The following is a 19,944-nucleotide window of genomic DNA, read 5'->3' as shown; positions in this document are numbered from 1 at the left end:
TGAGACGGAAGTTCATCTATTTTCAAACCAGTCTTTGCAAGCAGCTTTCTGATTGGTTTACCTATTTTACCGAACCAATCAGACAGCTCCTTTCAAAAACTTATCTGAAAATGAAGGCACTAAATTTATATATTTTTTTCATGTTTTTTTCTTCACACCTTCAAACATGTGAAAGATAAGAAAATGAACATTTTTGGTCATCTAGGACGTTGTACAGGATAATTTAGAATGTATCATTATCGAATTCAGCATATTGATTCATGCTTGCAAATAAATGAATGAATAAATAAATAAATAAATAAATAACGTTACTCATTTCCAATACCTCAGGACACATTAAAAGGACACAGAATTTCGTGGCGAGCTATACCAACCCATTGTCACTTTTCTATAGGCATGTGCAAAGGAGGGGTCCCAATTTGGGCCATTCTGCGAACAATCAGTGATAAGGCTAGATACATGTAACTAGCTAATTTTAAGAATTTAGTTGAAACAAGAAATGTCTTTAAAAAAGATAAACGGCATAGTTTAAATGCTGGTGTTTATAATATAAAACTGCTGGTGAAATAAATGAACGAACTAATGTGTTTCAGCACAGATAACAAAATGATATCAGTTTGAATCATTTTGGTGATAATACCATGCGCGTAGCCAAGTTATTTTGTATGTGTATGCAGAGAAATGAAATGAGGGGTGAATGAGTACCGTATTATGATATACAGTTAAGTGTTTGGACAATTTAAGTCCGTCATTTAACGTTGTCCTGTTTTCTTGAAACGACGAGCCTTGTACAGCATTTAGAATGATAATTTGTGTTGACTTTACCTTATTTTGCACGCTTGGAACACGTTTACATAATGTCCGAATATGTGTTCAATAACCATACGTACATAACTATAGTCCATTGGGCAAAGCAATACCTTTCCTGTGGGAAGGGCTGTAAAAGAAAGAAATCAAGACCAAAAACCTGAGATCAACCTTGGATATTTAAGTCGCGTTACCGTAACACGACGTTTTGGGATGATCATTGCGACAATGGGTGATGTTTTCATGACGGTATGTGTAGGTAAAATACATTTACATGTATATGTAAAAATACAGTTGTAGTTATAAAAGTTCCAGTAAAGTCGAATTGAATTTGAATATAATGAATCTTTCAACTGTACCGGTGGTCATAACATAGCACGACATGTGTTCTAGAGTTAAGTTAAAAGTTGGAATTAGAACTATTATCATTATACTCAGATATGGGTAGGATTGACGAGGATTAATGTCCTTGTTCCGGTTATAGCCGAGCCTAGGACACTCTCTCAGATAGGGGTCAGAGTTCAGAAGCTTTACTAACAGGGAACTGTGTTCATGTGACAACCGAGGCAAGCCAGGAAAACCACACTTGGTCTCGTTTGGAGACGTTAATCCCACTATTTAGCAGCCTTCATATATAAGGCAAAACATTCGTGACAGCGTTGGTGTACAAACCTAATGATTTAAAAGTACATTAATTTACTAATTTCATTGAAGATCAGACAAAGGGTACATATATAATATCAAATTACGTACATTTGAAAATTAGATTTCTGTGTCTATCTGCGTTCAGAAAGCTGTGTTTCATTATATTCAATAACATTCCTAAGCATACGTATAGTAACGTTCACCTAACGTTTGAAAGCAAACGATTTCCTTAAAAGTATTGATTCATTTCTGCATCTTACCAACTGTCATGTAGTGAGGAAAATTCCAATAGTGAATTTTGTACTCTATGCGCATATATAAATTATAATTCTATGTTGTATTGTGTTTCGGCATATTATCGTGATAACATATCTTATATAAGATAATACATTTAAAGGGATATGAGATCTAACAATGCTATATAGTTTACATTCAGCACGTATCTGAATATAGCTGTTAGATTGTCTGACATGTGTAAAAGAGCTTTCAGATACCCATTTTCCTCTTGGAATCATTTGAAATCTACTTTTACCTGAAATGGTTTTACATGTACGTCTAACTGCAAAAAAACCCCAATACGTGTACTTGAGACATATTTAAAAATATAATCTGTTTAGTATAAAAAAAGATACTCTGAATTGTATAAAATAAATATGTATTGTAAAAGCGAATGGTAGTAGAGATAAACAGAAGAAAATTAGGAGAATTTAGAAAATAATTTGCTCTATTTTGAAGGTACAATACCAAATAGACTGATTGATCAAGACAAGAGAGGTGGAGGACGCCAAACCGGAATCAAGTTAATAATCATTTAGTAGAGTGAAGTTACAAAAAATATATTATTGAATTATTCTATTTTTTTCTTTTAATTTAAGTTTCCTATGTTTAGGACTTAACGTTTTTGTATCAAAGCTCATTTTAAACTTATCGAAACACTTTTAAGTTTAAGTTTTTAAGTCTATATTAGTATATATATCTGGCATCTTTTTTATTTGACAACTAATTTTAAAATTATATGGATTTATTTTCATTTTTTTCCATATTTGTGTAAACCGTTGGATATCAAAACTAAGTTTTGTATGCTATTTAGAATTTGCTTCAACCTCTCATATATACATATATCTTGCAAATTTTGTATATAAAATGCATAGATTTGGCATTGATCTTTTATGTCCTGAATGCTCTAAAATGTTAGCGTAAGCATTTTGCAATTCTGACAACCACCAGGGAGCTTTGTTACATCAGGTGTACCATTTTGACTTGTTTCTGATGCTGATGGTTCCTGCGGGGCGAACTGAAATTTCTTCCAAAGAAACAGGTCTTATGATTTGTCTTTGTCCCACTTTAACCGACCGATTGATTGCATTCCCTACCACGTAATGACTATTTATATCAATTAGATTTTTCTTTCTTTGTTTTGTTTTGTTTGTTTTTTGTTTGTTTTTTGTTTTGTTTGTTTTCTTGTTTTTTTGTTTTTGAAAACTGATGTGTACGCAACTGCGTATTTGGGTATAGGCAGCTACGCGCCTGAATACGACTGCATTTCAATCAGGAATATAATTTTATTAATGTGTCATTTGAAAAGATGCATACGCTTATTCAGCTTGCATTCAATCTTAACTTTGTTCCGTTTTTAACTGCATATCTGCATTGTGCATTTACCACTACATTGACTAATCACATACTTCATCTTGACCAGTAACGCCACCTGTCGCGTCATTTCCGGGGACAAAAGAATATTATACGGCTATGCCGACCCCCCCCCCCCCCCCCCCCCCCCCCCCCCTCCCCCCCAAAAAAGACCCCCCAAGAAAACAAAAACAACAGTAAGTAAATGATAAAGTAGGTCAAGGTCACATACTTTCTGAATGGTCTATTTTGATGTCAAATACTTTAAGAGAATTAACAAACCCCAAAATGTGCAACAATGAACACGACGTCTTAACGATATAATGATATATAGTTCTTATAGGCCTTTTGGTGGGGCACCAAAGGGGTAAAATGGTGGTTTTCACTTTTAATAATTTTCTTCCAAGAAACCACTTGTCTGATTTCAATCTAACATTGAAGCAGTGATCCCTGGCAAGTGGGGAGGAGAATTCATAATCCGCAGTATGCTGATTCCCCGGGGGGTTTCGGTTGGGACCCAAAGAGGGTCAAATGGGGAATTTTCAGCTCCAATCAACTTCTTACGAATTCTGCCGAAGCTTGATAGTAATAATCCCCCATAGAGGTGATCAGAATCATACACCAAGTATCTTGCTCACCTCGCTGGGATTGCAGAGAAAATCTGGTATCCCTTCCATTGATGTATTAAATAAATAAAACTAATAGATATAATAATACAAAATTCTTTTTTTTTCTATCTAATTCATTTAATTTAAGAAAATATTCTTCAAATTTCACCGGGTCGTGCTTGACAATATTCTGCACAAAAATGTATCGTGAGTTTCACAAGTGACTTACCAAAAGTATTCAGTTACATGATATTTTACCTAGAGCACGCTTGGGTTTATCAACTATTTTTCAGATTTAAGCTAAATAGATACCATAATAGCGATTATCTTTTCATTCAAGCGCATTCATCAACCCTTGACTGATATAGTCTTCAGTTCTAGCTCTAGCGGAGATTCGAAATTACCGCCATTTACACCATGTCTGGTGTAGGGCCCATACACAAGACATGGTCTTAGGGCCGTGTAGGGCCCATACACCAGACATGGTCTCAGGGCCAGAGGAAACTCGGGCTACTCTGCTGTACTGAGCGCCACAATCTTTGTTTACTGCGAAACCAAGCCTGAAGGTAAGACGCGATTTGATTGGATGATCTTGGATTCCAGGGCGCGACAAGTTAAATACGACTATATCTGCCAAGGGTTCGTGGAGCGTAATGTAATCAGAAGCTTTGGCTAGCGCTGTTAATCAGGGGATAGAGCAGAAGAAGAACTTATTTTGATAGGAGAAATAAATAAAAGAGTGTGGTTGTAAAAATCCAATTCAACCACACTATTTTGGAAAGGTAAGAATATATAAGACACGAATAAGAAGAGAAAAGAAATCAGAAAAAGAGTGAGAATGTCATCGGTCTGATGACAGAAATAAGAGAGGAAGGAATGACTGCAGGAAGAAACTTCAAAATACACAAGAATAGAGCATATTTTGATTATGATGAAATGGTTGTTCGAAAACATATAATTTACGATAGGATTAAGAGGAACGTTATAGAAATTAGTAAAACTATATCAGTTCTATGTCTTCTTTATTAAGGATTTTGATCAAATATTGGAAACGGTACATATAATTTATTATGGTATAAAAAGCCAAATGTTCAGGTAAAATGTTGATTTGATATTATTGAAATTGATTACAAAAGGAGCACCATACCACTTTGCTATAACATTTATAAGACATATATGGACATTGCATGTTTGTCAGCAAAGCTATGTCATATGTTATTGTAAACATCCACATTTTAATCACAAGGAGTGCCATACACAGTTCTCCAACGTACTTAATTATCATATATAGTGGTATTGCAATGCAAGTGTAGTTTCCTAGCAATTTGTTCTATATATTTTCAGATAAATCAATAGTTGGCGAGGGTAGAAGTTTTTAACTGGGAGGAAATTGGAGAATGTACCTCAAGAAACTCGCATTGTCCAGTTGATGACCTAACTGTACCCGAAGAATTAGTTTTAACATTAGGTAATGAAAAGGTCCAATATTTGTTTGATATTCTAGTGATTATCTAGAGGATAGTCCTTGTTTCTTGATGATCAACTGGGGTGGATAATTAGATATTTTTATGAGTGCTATAATGGTTATGTAAAAGAGATCTGATGAACCCCTGGACATATTTATTTTGTTAATTAGTAGTATGGTGGTATGTATATATGCGAGGCCCTAGTAATGTTGCTTTACGTAGTGCCTCATCAGGTCCCGAGGGACTATAATTTTGAGTTGTGGTGTTCCATCCTTCCTCGATTTAGCTTGCTCCTGCTCCATCTCCTACACTACTTGTCACTAGAACTTAATACTTGGGTCATTGGTTCTAAATCAACCTAGGTAAGGCGGTGTATCCTGTATCAAATGTAGGTCACTCACAATGGCCCTGACCTCTTGTTTTCTTATCACTAAAACCTCTTATTTTGGACACAAGTTCATCGTAATTGGGTTCACCTGCATTGAACGTCTGATATTGCATATTAAAACAGTAACATTTCTTAATCCATTCACATTAATACCACCAACTGCAATTCAAATGATGGGACCGTCAAATAATCGGTGTGCCGTATTAGTTCCAACATCAATTTATCATCTGTGCATTCTTGGCATATAGATTTCCATGCTATGGGGACCAGATTGTTTTGTTACTTTTAAATTCATTATCTTGAAATTGTCTTTGGTCCATCATCAATTTATCATTTTCTCTAAAGGGACATGAAATATATTGATATTGGTTGTGCATGCTGTATTTAAATTTGAGTTCAATTTGACGACAATGGAAATAGTAGTCAGTTGTCATTGTGAAATACAGCGACTGTTTTTTTGTCACTTAAATCCAACGTTTTTCTTGGTTAAATGAAGCTACAATTTACCATCTATTTCACTGGATAATTCCTCCAAAGATAGTGGAAGGCTAAGAGACATTTTTTTTTGTTCTGTCAAATTTGGTTTCCATGAAATAACTTCTTTTCTTTTCGGTCGAGCATGCCCATAACTCCTGCCATATTGGAATCACTGGGCGTGACTTCACAAACTCTGATTTCCAATTTATTTCCCTCCATAATTCATTTTGTATTTACTTTTGATTATCTAATGATAAATTTGAACTACATATGCATGTTTGTTCCGTTACTAAGTGTAGATAATTAAACTTTTTAGCTCTTCGTTCATATAGTAGATATATAGTAAGAAACTATAATTTATTCAAATATCTTGAGAGTGATTAAGGCTGTTTTCAATAACAAGATGGATATTAAAGATCTGGCTTTGAACGACATTAATTACGAAGGCTTATTGCTAAGTTGTGAGCCTCATATTGAAGGATTTTAATTTTGCCGGATATATTGTAATATTTTTCAATATCATTCATTTCAGTATCTTGCCAGTGGTGTTTAAGGGCCTCAGTGCCACTTTTATAGAACTCATTTTCTTGGCTGTTCAGAAAGTCATCCACTGAATGTTAGGGTTAGGGTTAGAGTTAGGGTAAGGGTGTCTGAAATAGCTGTTTTCAGTTTTGGAAATACATATGCACAATGTAGATGACACAATCGTGAATGGCAGCCATGGCAATGACATACCTTTTCACCCGAACCCTAACCATAATCGATTTGGTCCATTTTAATTTAGAGTGCTACCTCGTCGATATAAACTAACCAAATGAGACAGTTCTTGGGTACATGGCCCTATATAGTCAGAGAATATTAGGACTTAGGCTCACAACATGTCAATCAGCCCTCGTAGTAGCCGTTCCAACAAACTAATCACTGTTGTAAGGGAGATCACTACAAGATGAAAGGAGACGAAAACAGAATAATTTCTGATTGTCCCTGACGATAAGACATTCGGTAAATATTGTACTGACATTAGTTCCGTGTTGATAGTTGAGGTACTACTTAGCCTTCCAAACTAATGATCTGATATGATAGTCTGTAAATGGTATACACTGTTAAAGGCAACACAATATCAACAAATATCAATAAATGGCTTGTTATTTTATCGGCATAAACATGAATATACACTGAGCAGGCCCCGACATCTGGGAGTTTATAATTCATAAGACAGCATTGTTTCAGTACTCCTCTTGTATCTTTAAGTGATGAATGTCTGCATTATGGATTTTATTTCAATATACATCCACTGGGTGGGGTCAAATGTCAACTAGTTGGAATCAAAAGCTATACCGGTATATAGTTATAGGTATGGTAAACTTTAATTTAATAGTATGCGCTTTTAAACTTAGAGTTAGAAGCCCCAAATGTAATTAATATTTTTCTGTTGTTAGTCATTTTCATGCGTGAAATATCAATCATAAAGGAATAAGAAACCAGCTTGGCTATCAAGTAACTCGACTCGGTAAATGAATTTAATTTAATTGAATTGTACGTAAACAAATAAGGATATCCATGTAAGTGCTTCGTTTTTAATTGACCAAAATATCATTCAATGCATTGCTTGTTTAGAAACAAATATCAATTTATCTTGCTCCTGCTCTATCTCATACAGTACTGTCACTGGAACTTAATACTTGGGTCATTGGTTCTAAATCAACCTAGGTAAGGCGGTGTATCCTGTATCAAATGTTGGTCACTCACACTAGCCCTGACCTGCTGCTTTTTTATCAATACAACCCCCTTACTTTGGACATAAGTTTATCTTACTTGGGGTTCACTTGCATTGAACGTCTAATATCCCTTACTAAAACAGTAATATTTCTTAATCCATTCACATTGATACCACCAACTGCCATTCGAATGCTGTGTTTTTGTCAAAAAATCAGTGCGTCGTATTAGCTCCAACACCAATTCATCATTCTTTGCATATAAATTCCCATCCTGTGGGGGACCAAATTGTCTTGTTACTTTTTAATCTATGATTTTGAAATGGTCTTTGGTCTATCATCAATTTGTTATCACTTTCTCTAAAGGGACATGAAATATATTGATATTGGTTGTGCATGCTGTATTTCAATTTCAGTTTAATTTGACGACAATGGGAATAGTAGTCAGTTGTCATTGTGAAATACAGCGTCTGTTTTATTGTCACTTCAATCCTACGTTTTTCTTGGTTAAATGAAGCTATAATTTACTGGTTACATCCTCCAATGTAAGTGTAAGTTTAAGATACATTTTTTTGTTCTGTCTTTGATTTCCATGAAATAACTTTTCGGTCGAGCATACCCATAATTCATCGAATACATTTGGTATAAACTCCTGCCATATTGCAATCGCGGGGCGTGACTTTAAAACTCTCACTTGCATTTTATTTCTCTCCATAATTCAGTTTGTACTTTGTTTTAATTCTCTAATGACAAAGTTAAACTATATATGCATGTTTGTTCTATTACTAATTGTAGATAGTAAAACTCTTTAGCTCTTGGTTCATATATCAGATATAGAGTAAGAAATAATTATTTATTCAAATATCCTGAGAGTGTTGTGGATACGTTCTTTAAGAAAACTTTCAATAACAAGATGGATAGTGATGATCTCTGAAGAATGTACATGTACTTATAATTGACTTTGATTGACATTAAATAGTGGCTGTGCAACAAGCTAACCACTGTTGTAAGGGAGATCATCACAAGATAAAAGAAAACGAAAACAGAATAATTTCCGATTGTCCCTGACGACAACACCTTCGACATTGTACTGACATTTGTGTCGTTCATAGTCGAGGTAATACTTAGCCTTCCAAACAAATGATCTGATATGATAGTCTGTAAATTGTATGCACGGTTGAAAGCAGCACAATATCAACAAAAAATAACATTAAATGGCTGTTTTTTTTTTATATTGGCATGAACAGGAATATATACTGTGCAGGCCTCGACCTCTCGGAGTGTGCAGGATGTTCTGCTCACTGTTTTACAATTAAAGTCCAACAAAACATTGAATTAATGCAAAATGTATATGATTTTGAGGCAGTATATGTTTTCATACTTTTATTTATGATGGGAAATAAAGTCATTACATAAAATTGATATCGCGGTAATGCGAATAAGAGAATGGCTGATTCGGCAACGAGTGTTTGAGGTTAGAGGGATGCTTATTTTATTTCTGTTGTTCTGGTATCTAGATTTACATCACTGGTCAATTAATAGAATATATGTGATAGTTTATTTGTTTAGTATGTTTAAGTCAGATGCCAGAAAAAAAAGATCGAATGTTTTGTGATCTGTGCACAAATATAATTGAATATTATTGATGCATACACAGGGGAAATATTTTTTATACTGGATCTTTTGTTTGCATAGGTGATCTGATTGACATCCTCGACCACCAAGTGATTTTTTTTTGAGAAAACAAAATACATTTGAAAAAGTCATAAAACATTGAAAAATAAACAACTCAATTTATAAACTTAAAGGCATATAATCATCAAAACATTGAATATTATAAGCCAGCCTCGTCTTGTATTTGCAAGTGATGAATATATGCATTATGGATTTTGTTTCAATATCAACTAGGTAGTTGAGATCAAATCTTGTAACTTTGAATAGACTATTTTGCATAGGTCATGATATTTAGCTATATGTATGATACTCTTTTCTTAAAACTATGTCTTTAAGTTAGAGCTAGAAGCCCCAAAGGTTATTGATATTTATTTCTGTTGTTAGTCGTTTTGATGCATGATAAAGTATCGATCATGAATGAATAAGAAAGCAGCTTGACTATCATGTAACATGAGTATAATCTTGTTTAGAAACAAATATCTTATAATCTGTACCAATGAACCCCAGCCTTTATTCGTGAATTTGAATCAATTATTTATCTCCGATTCTACGAATATCTAGTTCTTAGACTATACATGTCTACATAATAACAATGGTTGGATCAGAGGGGGAATACCGACATATTTTAGGGGTATATTAAGTACATTGCGTACCGTGGAAGCTTTTGAGCACAATGACATGGCTATTTTGCATTACATGTTATTAACATGAGCTAGTTATGTTCTCCTGAAACATGCATTTTTTCGCATGTTTTGTCTTAATTTACAAACAGCTTATCAAATTATACGTCAACAACAAGGCCTATTTTTAGCCATGATACATGCTAACAATTGATCAAGTTAGTCCTGTTAAATAACACCAGTTAAGTGATTTATATAGGCTTGTGAAATATAACGAAATATAACTGAATTTGCTTTAGATGACCTTTTAAAGCATGGCTGTTTTTCTTATGAAAAAAACGCAATTAAAAGAAAGAAAAAGCACGCGGTTGTCCCCGTCGATTAAAAAAGGAACCATTCAATCATCACATAATGAAGGATCATAACATCAATTGTTATTAAACATTGTTGGTAGGTATGTTACATTGTAGTATGCAAGAAATCAAATAGACACACAATAAACAAATAATGATATTATAATTTTTTTTTATTTTTGTCTGTGAACAGTCATCACGCACATCCAGGGTGTTATCTATCACGTGACCGAATGCACTAAATCCCCTCGTGATAAAAATAAACATCAGTAGAATTCGGCAGCTGGTTGCTGTTTGCGACCTCTACGTCATAGAAGTATGACACGTGATGAAGTTCATCATAATCTGTTGATGCTAAAATGTTATTGTATATATATTGGAATACTGATTTCTCGATGTCACAACAGAAAATCTACTACTTATGAGTCTTTCCTCATTATGACTGCAAGCTGTAACAGGGACGAGAGTATATTTTGAGGTGTCATTTTCGACAATGAAGTGACAAATGCTGGATTTAAAAAGATTATTTGGAGAACGCCAAATTATAACCAATTGCAGTATATCAAATGACACATTACGGATTTTGCCGATTATTAAAATGTTTGATCGTGATAACTTTATCCTTCCCTGTTGGCTATGCTGTACTTGTTTAGTTCTCTTTCTATGTCACCACGGACGTCGATAGGTTGAACATCCGGATGATACCGACTAACGATTCTACCGTCTCGACCCACTAAAAACTTCTCGAAATTCCAGTGTACATCGTAGATTGACAGGGGAGTGTAGTACAGACCATCAAAAAACGTCTTGTGTATGGGAGGGCAGAACCTCTGCAAAAAATATAACAAGCAGCTTAAATTGTTGTTTCACATTCATACAAAATGAACAAAATACAATAGGAGACTCAGAAGTAGAGGTCACGAAGAAATCTTAATCATTTCGCCACAGGTGCTGTTAAGTACTTAATTGGATGCACTCAAATGTATGACGTACCTTAAGATACACATAAAGACGTGTCGTAGCTTCAGATACACATAATGACGTGACGTACTTTTACATACACGTATAGACGTGACGTACCTTTAGATACACATATACACGTGACGTGCCATTTAGATTCACATAAAGACGTGACGTACCTTTAGATTCACATAAAGACGTGACGTACCTTTAGATATACATAAAGAGGGTGTTGATGTGCGCCGTTTATATCTATTAACTCGGTGTGCTGAAAAAGAGGCTTGAAACCAAATCCTGGTCGAACATGCCTGATACTGTTCATAATCTCAGCACCATTTGCCCCAGGCTGCAACTGTGATTAAAAAGGGGTTGTTAGTATACATTAGTAATATGAGGTAATATACAGGTAATAAAATTATGACTGACACGAGTTCGTGTTTTCAATAATTATGATATTGTTTTCTTGTAAAATATTGAATGACTCGGGACAATACCTAACACTATAATTCTTCATTATTTGAAAAAAGTAAAGAAATCTCTGAAACCACATTTATGATATCAAAGAGAAGGGAATATAGGAAAACACCAACAGTTTCTCTGCTTTGTATGAACTTAATCTGAAATAATGAATTGAAAATGAATGTCGCCTTTGAAATTGTGCCATTATGAAATTATGAAATAAATGTGGACTAGACAGAAAATTGCCAACAGGTCTGGTATAAAAGATCCACCTTCCAACACTGGTAACATCTTCAATACACCGTAAATTATTACAAGAAATAAGCAGTGGGGCAAATCAATGCATTTAAAACGGTAGGATCTAATATCTAAGATTGTATCTTAATAACGGAAGTAATGATAATAGAAAAAAAATCTTTTTGAGATTCAATAAAGAATGAATGTAAGATAACAAATTGAGAGTGATTCAAAATCAATTTTGAATGACAATATAAATAATGTATATCAGATTTGAAACAAATATATGAATGTTTTATGCCAGTATCATAATTTACTCACCCTGCCAAACTGGTTGCTTGACACTCCAAGGACCTGAAGTCCTCGGGACCCATAATCTCTTTGTAGTGCATTCAGACCGAAGTACTGGTGGGTTAAACCTCAGTACGTCGCCACGTTGACTATCAGCAAGACCTTACCGCGGTAAACGGACATGTTGATCGTCTTCTGCAGAAACAGGTCTCGGAGGGAAAAGTCGTACACGGTGCTGGTGGTGTTGGCAGGCTGGGAACAGACCACGAAGCCACCTTCTACAGCACCGCCGCTCAACTCCTGACCACTCACGTGAGACAAAACGCCAATCATGGCCGTCAAAACAGCAATCACACCAGAACTCTGTTCTTGCATAGCTGTGACCGAAAAGTAAACTAGTGTGGCCGAAAGGGCAGCTTTTGAAGATTTTTCATTGAACTTTGGTCCCGGATCTCGTTTTATCTACATATAACAACAACACAGCCTGTTCTTTCACACCCAGTTCAACTGTAAGGTTACTTAAAAAAAAAATGTTGTAATACATGTATGTCATGATAAGCTTGCAAAATTCACATGCTTTGCAGTGATTACGTGATTTGTCAAATGACACATAACCGAGCTTTTTCAAAGCCGTCTATACCTGTTGTGATCCAGAATTTTCTTTTACGAATTTATTCTTTTTTCTGTTAGTCGCCATTGTCATTTAGTACTGTATGAAAGAGCTGTTTGTGTTGATGGAACGGAATTTTATTTCTGATTTCGTTGGGCTATTTCAATTATAGGACAAAGTGATTTGTCTGTCTGACCGACCAAGATATGGATATTATAATATATACATCAGCTTTTCTCTCTTGCTTGTGTTAAGGTTTCCAATCCTGCCAAAGACCTAATTACAAAGGAAAATGCCAGAATCATTAGTGCGTATGGGGGTCGGCAATCGGGGCGGGGCGACTGCTGCTATACCACGCAATTACAATTCTACCTATAATAATTATTTAAATTCAGTCAACTAATTAAACTAATTTTTATAAGGAATAATAGCAAGCCTTCCAGTTATTTCCGGTGAAAGGAATAAAAAAAATCATGCATTCAAAACTAATGTTAAAAAATTGTTCTTTTATGTATTCAGTATTTGTCAATATTGCTGATAGTCTTAGCCGTTTTTGTGATAATAAATGTCATCATTCTTTGTCTTTGTATAAAAGATTTCTTTTTTAAAACGACAATGACCTAAATGACATCGCTTTAGTACTCACAGCCAATAGAAATGAATATTGTAAACATTTTTTAACAAGTGAGTGCATTGTATACATTGATATCACCGATGAATTTAACTTCTACTGTATGTCAGCTTTGTGACTTTAATTTAATGACTTTAGGTATTTTTTTTCCCTATCTAGCTATGTAACAGTTATAGAATTAATGCATACATTTGAGAGTGTGATGATTATGTAATAGCTTGTGTCTTACCAATTGACACGTTTTTATTATAATACACTGTTTAAGAATTTAAGAATAATATTTAGCTAAGGTTATGGGATAACGGAAAATATTAAGTATTTCTTAGAATTCTTAGATTTCTTTCAGACCTGACACATACATGCCTTTTACACATCAATGTCGAGAACTCCGCCTTGAAACCACAGATGATGATGATGACGATGATGATGATGACTATGATGATGATGATGATGATGATGATGATGTATGTTATTTTTACGAATTATTGAACCCTAGATTGTTTGACATGTTCGTGTTTTTTTTAGTATTTTATGTACTTAAATGAATGACTTTATGCTTTACCTTTCATCTGACGAACATTATAAACTATTTTAGTACTCATAGTTGATTATTGTGCATGTCCTATTTTTCATTTTCAGAAACGTCGTTGCATTTTGTTGAATTGGGTGATAACGAATGACTTCAGTACCAGTATGAAAACACAATAAAATAATCGCTGTAATTATGTAATGATCAAAGGGTTTTGTATACCCACAGACTGTCTTCACTTGTACACTTTTAAATTCAAGTCAGAGATGGAAGCACTAAAGCTAGATATGATTTAAGCTGCACCATGACATTTCGTGACGTAACCCGGATTTGACCTTGATATTGTAGGCGGGTGTCGTCGATGAATCTTACTCTTTTCTTAGACTTTTACTCTTCCAGAACACCTGGTCTTGTTAACCTTGTTATTTATTAAAAGTTTCCTTACAAATGTAAAATTTTGTTCATATCTCGCTCTTGTGTTATCGATTTTGAGTCAGAATTATGGCTCCCGTTATTATTTCGGATTTCTTGATTTTTCTAAGATTCGTTAACAAAACGTTCCGATGAAACTAAGTTCATATCACGTTAGGTCTATCCCAGTTCAGCAGAGTGCATTGATTTAATGTATGTCAAGAAATAATATAATGTGTATGTACATTATAATGGCCGCTCTCTGGTATGAACATAACGAAATGCTGCCGGAACTTATCACGGATTACGTACGTTTGTCATAATGTAGATCATTAAAAACACACACAAAAAAAACAAAAGCGGAATCATAATAAACAAACCCGACATATGAATATGTTTTGTATATTTATATATTACATAAAATACATATATAATTCACATTATGCAGACATCATCACGCACATCCAAGGTGTACATCACGTGACCAAATGCACTAAATGACCTCATGATATAAACACCCATCAGTAGAATTCGGCAGCTGGTTGCTGTTGGCGACCCCTACGTCATAGAAGTATGTCACGTGATAATGTTTGGGGAGCAATATTATTGGACGTAAAGGGTAGCTATCCTGAGATACGTACAACAACTACAACAAAGTTGTAATTTAAAATAGCTAGATACATGACTCATTAGTATGTTTTGAAAGAGTCGGAATCAACTTTGTAAGGAAAATGAAAACATATTGTCTATTTAACTTTCAAAAGGATAATTTGTGTACTATAAACCCAAAGACACAGTGTCGTATTTTTCGTTTTACATTTTAGAATATGTTTCTGCCAATATCTTAAATACGGACATACGACAGCTTATAGGGGTTAGCAGTTATAATAAATTTCAATGTTAAGTTGTTTCTCACTAATATTTTGCCTCTTGATTTATTACGATATGAAAATGTTTAACATAACTTGTATATTTCATCTTTCACAAGTCGACATTATTTGATCATTTCCGATCGAATATACTGTATCTTTGCCTGTATACTCTAATCTCAGAGCATCATCAAATTGAAATTATAACAGACGAACGCAACGAGGCATTCGTGCACCCATATTTTGCTATAGAAATAGTAAAGATCGAGATACTGTAATTAGCAAAATACTATTTAAGCGTAATACTTTCAATGTGAAAATAAGATTACCACTAAAATATGTATGATTACAGTATTTACAGTGAAAGCAACATAACGGTCAATTGTTAACGGTTAACCTTTTGAAGGATAAACTTAATCAAGAAGAGATAAATGTTTATTTAGTTCTCTCTCTATGTCTCCCCTTATGTTTACTGGCTCAAAATACGGATAATACCGACCGACAACCCTACCGTCTCGACCCACTAAAAACTTCTCGTAATTCCAGTGAACATCATAGATGGATACAGGATCGTAGTTAAGTCCATCGTGTAATCTCTTGTGGATTGGAGGACAGAATTTCTGTAAGAAAAATACATCACATTAAAATATTAAAATGTTAGTGAATGGAAGACGAGCGTCATACATTTGAATGTTATTTTCTAGAAATCTCGAATTTAATACCTAATACGAGACTGTCATTAGCATTGTTAAACTTCAAAATGTTCTGCAGGACTTCATGCTATTTAATTCGCGATCAAACAGATTAAACTTCTAAACAACAACGTCAATAAAACGTTTGCTTTGCCTAAAGTTGGATGACACAAGAATGAAAAGGATTCATTAAGTATGTAACATTAGCTATTACCTGCCACGTACGAAAAAGGACGTGATGTACCTTCAGATAGACACAGACACGTGACGTTCCTTCACATACTCATAAAGACGTGACGTACCTTCAGATATACATAGACACGTGACATACCTTCAAATATACATAGAGAGGGTGTTGATGTGCGCCCGTTTATATTTATTAACTCGGTGTGTTGGAAAAGTGGCTTGAAACCAAATCCTGGTCGAACATGCCTGATACTGTTCATAATCTCAGAACCATTCGCCCCAGGCTGCATCTAAGTTAAAAAGAAGATAACGTTGTCAAGATTGAAATAAAATATGTACAATTATAGAGAATGACACCTATCTGAAAATCAATTGGTAATAGATATGTACAGAGCTATGACTATAAAGCTACATCATACATACACAGCTCTTTCGTCTGTCCTGAACGCTCTGGAGAAAAATCTGGATATCCGTAAGTGAAATAAGAAAATCGAAAAGTAATGTTAAAATATATAGGCAAAGCGCATCCATCCATAATGTCATCATTTTAATATACACATATATATCAACAACCAAACGTAACCCACTTTCATCTGTCATACTCACCCCGGCGAACTGATTACTTGATACTCCAAGGACCTGAAGTCCCCAGGACCCGTAATCTCTCTGTAGTGCATTCAGACCGAAGTACTGGTGGGCTAGGCCTCAGTACGTCGCCACGTTGACCAATAGCAGAACCTTACCGCGGTACACGGACATGTCAATCGTCTTCTGCAGAAACAGGTCGCGGAGGGAAAAGTCGTACACTGTTGTGGTCGTATTGTTCGGCTGGGAACAAACAACGAAACCACCTTCGACAGCATCAGTGTTCTCCTCCAGACCATACGCGAACTACAAAAGGCCAAACATGGCCGCCAAAACGGCAGCCACACCAGAACTCTGTGCTAGCATGGTCGTGTTTCTTGTATTATCTAGGGCGAGCGTAGGTGAAGCTTTTAACGGATTTTTTTTTCTCCTGAGCTTTGGTCCAGGAACAAGTTTTATCTTGTTAAAAGGACAACAAAACAATCTGCTGTTTCACACACAGTGCACTTTTATTATCGGTATCTTCTTGCTGCCTTGCAGGAAGGGCGTACGTGTAAGAATTGTACCTGCTGCCCCATTGCATTGGTTGAGCGTTCGTCCCAGTGATGAGCTCTGTTCCTTGGCTGTAACATGCCAGAGTCTTTAACGATGGCAGTTGGTACCTTAGCTTAGCGCTCAGATTTTGTTTAGATTGGGACGACTGGTTCGCCCGTTTTCAGTATGATATGACCGGGTGGGATGTCCTGCTGGACGTCTTCGGAGATATGCTTCAGTGAGATAGCACTATAAAGTCGGCATAAGTTCCACGCTGTAACAAGCAAGAACATACCGCTCCTACTAAATCATACACACAAACAACACATGCAAAGGAGGTCGTCCTTCAATGTCCTTACCTGTTGACAATACGATAAAAAGTACAAATCAAACCAAACCAAATTTCTTTCCTTGTATTTAGAGAAAACGATTTTAATTAGGTGTCCCCTTATTTGGCTTTATCTAGATTTTTTTTCAATATTTGGGCCATTATAAATTTGCTGCCTGACTGACTCATACAAGGAAATTATAATACGATACGCTCAGTGGAAGGAACCTCTTTAGTAGTCATCAACCGCGGTCGAAAAACCTAACATAGAAAGAAATTACCAAAGACACACATATATGATTTTAAACGGGATTTCATCTCAAATGAGATTTTATGAATCGAGTCTGAGACGTTATATTAAGTTTTGCTAGTCTCTGCGTGCAAAAATTAAAACTTAGGACAAGTTTAGCAAAATCTCGTATGAAACTAAAACAAATTAAGGATACTTTTATTACATATTCCAGAAAACCTGAAACATACAGTCATTTTGTTATGACGTCACAATCGATTCCTGACTCGCACAGCCAATAATACACACTACAGGATATATATACTACAGGTGAAATAGGGACACATATTACACGGGTGATTTAAATGGACAACATGGCGATTATGTGGGGAAAAGTGAATAGTAACCTTTAGAATTAATAGACATACAACGCATACAGGTTACCACGAGTCATTGGTGTATCATGGTACCATGCATCTAAGTCGGCCCATTTTGTTGACACAAAACCGGGTTCAGAAGGGATGATAGACATAAGAAAATGTAAAACTATACAAGGGTTACAAATTTAGCTGATTTAATTTGATAAACTTCGCATTTCGGATAGGAAGGTAAATGGATATTTTCTTAACGTTATTTATATATTTTAACCTTACAGTATGACACCAGTATGTTACAGACGGTATGGTAAGTATTATGCATTTATGGCCCTGGATGCAGGGTAATATGAAGATTTATTTATCCTGCATCCAGGACCATAAATTGTTTGTTATACCGAAAAATAGTCAGTAACGATGATACTCAAAAATAAAGTGAAGATATGAAATATCATTATTATTACAATCCCCTGTGATCCAAGTCGCTCAATTCATACGATTTAAAGTCAATGTGTTATTGACAGTTTCTTTTAGAAATTGTTTGAAACACTTGATTTGTGCATTTATTGACATTTTCGTGTTCTGAGCAATCTTGTTTCTGTTCGTCTATCATTTGTAAACAACTGGAAAGGAGACGACTACTCGCAACAGAATGTGAGGGTCGCCATGGGGGCACAATGGTAAACATTTTATCTTACAGTACGACACCTGTATGTTACAGACCGAATGGTAAATATTTTATCTTATTTTACGACATCTGTATGTTACAGACCGAATGGTAAATATTTTATCTTACAGTACGACACCTGTATGTTACAGACCGAATGGTAAACATTTTATCTTACAGTACGACACATGTATGTTACAGACCGAATGGTAAATATTTTATCTTACTGTATGACACCTGTATCTTACAGACCGAATGGTAAATATTTTATCTTACTGTATGACACCTGTATGTTACAGACCGAATGGTAAATATTTTATCTTACAGTACGACACATGTATGTTACAGACCGAATGGTAAATATTTTATCTTACTGTACGATACCTGTATGTTACAGACCCAATAGTAGATATTTTATCTTATTTTACGACATCTGTATGTTACTGACCGAATGGTAAATATTTTATCTTACTGTACGATACCTGTATGTTACAGACCCAATGGTAGATATTTTATCTTATTTTACGACATCTGTATGTTACTGATCGAATGGTAAATATTTTATCTTACAGTACGACACCTGTATGTTACAGACCCAATGGTAGATATTTTATCTTATTTTACGACATCTGTATGTTACTGATCGAATGGTAAATATTTTATCTTACTGTACGATACCTGTATGTTACAGACCCAATGGTAGATATTTTATCTTATTTTACGACATCTGTATGTTACTGATCGAATGGTAAATATTTTATCTTACTGTACGATACCTGTATGTTACAGACCCAATGGTAGATATTTTATCTTATTTTACGACATCTGTATGTTACAGACCGAATGGTAAATATTTTATCTTACAGTACGACACCTGTATGTTACAGACCGAATGGTAAATATTTTATCTTACTGTATGACACCTGTATGTTACAGACCGAATGGTAAATATTTTATCTTACAGTACGAC

General features: G+C 34.9%; 2 pseudogenes; both read right to left on the bottom strand.

Annotated features, from left to right (window-relative positions):
- Positions 1-10,539: 10,539 nt before the first annotated feature.
- On the bottom strand, positions 10,540-12,704 carry LOC117321980 (annotated as a pseudogene).
- Positions 12,705-14,913: 2,209 nt separating this feature from the next.
- On the bottom strand, positions 14,914-17,208 carry LOC117321979 (annotated as a pseudogene).
- Between the last annotated feature and the right edge of the window lie 2,736 nt (positions 17,209-19,944).

The sequence above is a fragment of the Pecten maximus genome, chromosome 2 (genome assembly GCF_902652985.1).
Source record: "Pecten maximus chromosome 2, xPecMax1.1, whole genome shotgun sequence".
Taxonomy (NCBI): Eukaryota; Metazoa; Mollusca; class Bivalvia; order Pectinida; family Pectinidae; genus Pecten; species Pecten maximus.
The sequence above is the reverse complement of the archived record's forward strand: the minus strand, read 5'-3'. Positions and strand labels throughout refer to the sequence as shown.